We start from the raw sequence: 3,738 nt of genomic DNA on the forward strand, positions 1-3,738 counted from the left end.
TTGTATCGTATTTTGGGATTTAATGAGATTCTACCTTTATTATATAAGTTTTAAAAGTCTTGAAAATCAGGGGTGTTACAGTTGGTATCAGAGCCTAAGCTTGACCCTAGGATAAGACTATTAAGACAGACCTTAGGACATAGACTTGAACTTTAGGGACATAGGATTCGGGAATCCTAGGACGCGTGGTGAGATTGTGAAACCTACACATAACCTCCCCTCCCTTTATCCCTCCCCCATCTAAAGAGAACTTTTTCCCCCGCTTATCGCATCGAAGGAAGAGCACCAAGCTCTAACTTAACGTTCTTATAAACATTGACCCAGAAAGATGACAGCATGGCGCCAAACAGAAGACAATCAAGAACTCCAGAACCGGCCACACTAAGCAACGTAGCTCTTCGCAATAACAGGCCCCCGCCTCCTCCATCAAACACGAACTCAGACGTCGCCCGACAAGTTTCAAACCATCGACCACCCACGTTCTCAGGAGAAAAGGACCCCGTGATCCTGGAGGAATTGATCCGGACCCTCGACAAAATTCTCGGGTTAGTGGAATGCCTAGAAGAACGTCACGTGGAGATCGCCTCGTTCTACTTCGGATACGAGGCCGATCTTTGGTGGATCCACGAGGGTCCCGCTTACCAACAAGAACCAGGGTTCAACTGGGAAAACCTCAAAACACGACTACGAGAACGATTCTACCCAACACATGTGAAAGCATCCATGTACGAAGAGTTCCTCCATCTAAAACAAGGGACAGCCACCGTCATCGAATACCACAAGCGATTCCTCGAACTAGCGCACTTCGCACCAGAGCTAGTCTCCACCGAAGTAACCAAAATAGAAAGATTCGTCTCGGGCCTCAACTTCGAAGCCCGAAAAGCACTAGTGGTAAGCAGACCTCGGACTCTCAACGAGGCTTACTCCAGTGCCGCAAATCTCTATCAAATCCAACTACTCCAGCGCGGGGTTCAGGAACAGATACGAAGGAGGAACACCGGAGGGGGAGCACCACCGGTAAAAAGAACAATGAACGACACACCAACACAAGACCAAGCAACCTGACCAACCAAAGACCGTCCCTAGGGAACAATGAAGCAAACCCAAGAAGCTTCCCTTGCCCAAAATGCAACAAAAGCCATAGAGGGAAAGATTGCATGGGCAATCCCTGGCGATGCTTCAACTGCGGAGAAAAAGGGCACAAGGCCTTCCAGTGCACTCAACCCCAAAGGCCACGCCCCACCACCACGGGTCAACACGGAGGCACCACCCACCAAGGGAACTACGACTCTCCCGGGAAAATATTCGTCATGAGCCGCACTCAAGCCGACCTCAGGAACGAGAGCAACCTCGAGGAGGGGAACCTAACCCCAGAAGACGAGGACCACTCAAACCCCACGGGAGAAAACCAAGATGACGAATTCTGTCTAGGATAAACCTGCAAATTCCTTGTAATCACGTCCATAGTAAAACTACTTATTTAGCGATTACTTCGGAATTATTATATATAAAAGATTCGATCGAAATTCGATCCTGCTTTTAAAGATGAAACGAAAAATTATATAACAAGCCAAGCCTCCCATCACTAGAAGATGAAAGAGGGAAAAAGACAAGGACCACACCATCAAGAAAAGCCTAATGTTGCCAATAGGAATTGAACCCTTGACCTCCCATATACAAAACCAAGGTCTTGACTACTAGGCTAAGAGTGTTTCTTGAAACCTTAAGGGAACACTTTCTTCTTAAAAGCCCCACAAGTCCCTAAAACCCACAAAAATCCCCAAATCAAAAACCCTTCTTCTTCTTCTTCTTCCTCTCCTTCTCCCACATTCCTCTCCCTCACTCCTCCTTCCCATCTCGCCTCCCCGCCACCCCAAAACGCCGAACCAGCAGCCCAGCCGGCCGCCGTCAACCGCCGGAGCCACCGACGACCGCCCAAGCAGCGCCCCACCGTACACCGCCGCCACCCAGAAGCAGCCCGCAACACCACCGTCTCCCGTCACCCGCCTGTAGCACCCCCGCTGCCTCGACTCACCACCACGGCCAGCCGACCCAGGGACCACCGCCCCCTCGCCGAGCCGTCGCCGAAACCAAGTCCGCCACCGCCGCGTCGCCAGAAACCCTCACCACCGCTTCGCCGGAGGCTCGCCGGAGAACTCGCCGGAGACTCGCCGGAAAACACCGCCTAGCCGAAAACCCAAGATGCCGAAAAAGCCCCTCGGAACCCGTACCCCGGAATGGAGCAACACCGATTATACCATAATCGGAGGTAAAGCCCTTGTACCCGACCAATTTTCTCCGGAATTGGTTGATATGCTTAATCACCAAGGACTTTTGGATACGTATCTCGCCATCAAGGGGGATACGTACCCCGAATTGGTGAAAGAATTTTATCAACATCTAGTAGCCACCAAACGGGGTGATAAGCTAGAAATCACCACCAAGGTCCGAGGCAAGGAAATTATACTCTCCGAAGGCCGCCTGGCCAAGCTCTTGAAATTGACCACCACGGGTGTGTCAAGCTACGACCGAAAGGGGTGGATTGATACCCAAAGCACGGGGTACAAAGACTATCTCGGTACCTACTCGGGAAAGTGGAAGGATTCACCTCTGCCACACGACCGAATAGGAAATGGCTAACGGCGGAGCAAAAGATATTGGTTATGATTGTAACCGATAGCCTCTTGCCCACAAACAATAAGAGCAAGGACGTGGGGAGTTTAGAGTGCACTTTTGCCTATCTCTTGAAACACAAAATAAAGTTCAACCTGTTGGCCCTCATGCTAAAACACATGGAGTTTTGCAAAACAAGCAACCGACTTAGCCTACCCTACGGAATGATCCTAAGTTGGATCATGGAGAAAAAGGGGGTAGACCTAAGCCACACTGAGGTCAAGACCGCAAACGGCATGATCTTTAATGCCCAGAACCTCCGCCGCAATGATATCTACTACACTGAAGGGGGACATTACCTCACCCTCGAAGAAATTTGCCTAAAACCCGAGGAGGAGCGAAGATAATTGGTCGACCGACTGGACATTTCGAACAAAAAGCTCAAACGAGCAATGCAAGATTGTGGGGATCCGGAGGGAAATGAGGACCAAGAGGAGGAGGATGAGCCTAACCCATCATTGGACCCACAATCGGGAGGGAACCCAAGGGAGCAAAACGAGGACTCAATCAATGAGCGCATACTCGCACAACTCAACCGGCAAAACCAAATCATGGAGGAAGGGTTACCATCCTTGATCCGAACGACACGCACACTAGATCAGAGGGTGGCAGCAATCGAGGCCACCTTGGGCACTCGCGGGGGGTCCAGCTCAGGAGCAGGAGACCGAGGTAGACCCAAAACCTTTCTATCACAACACCACAAGAAATCCAGTCGACCCCAGCTAAGGCAAAACGTGGGGCCACATTCCTAACCGGGAGGCCAAGAGGCGGGATGCCTAGGGGTGAAAGAATGGATTAACACACCGGGCTTCGGGGACGAAGCCCCTCGTAAGGGGAAGAGAGTGTAACACCCCGTGTTACGACCCCTAAAACCGATTAATCATTTAACCAATTGCCCAGAAGGAAGAATTAAATTACAATAATTAATTAGGAAAAGGCCCACCATAGTCCGGAGGCCTTCACCCCTAAAACCCAACTCCTAGCCCTAAAAGGAATAGAATTAGCAAGCCTATAATATTAGTTCCTAATTAGGACTTCTAGGGATATAAATAGGGGACTTAAGAG

The sequence above is a fragment of the Ipomoea nil genome, unplaced genomic scaffold, assembly GCF_001879475.1.
Source record: "Ipomoea nil cultivar Tokyo-kokei standard unplaced genomic scaffold, Asagao_1.1 scaffold0117, whole genome shotgun sequence".
Classification (NCBI taxonomy): Eukaryota; Viridiplantae; Streptophyta; class Magnoliopsida; order Solanales; family Convolvulaceae; genus Ipomoea; species Ipomoea nil.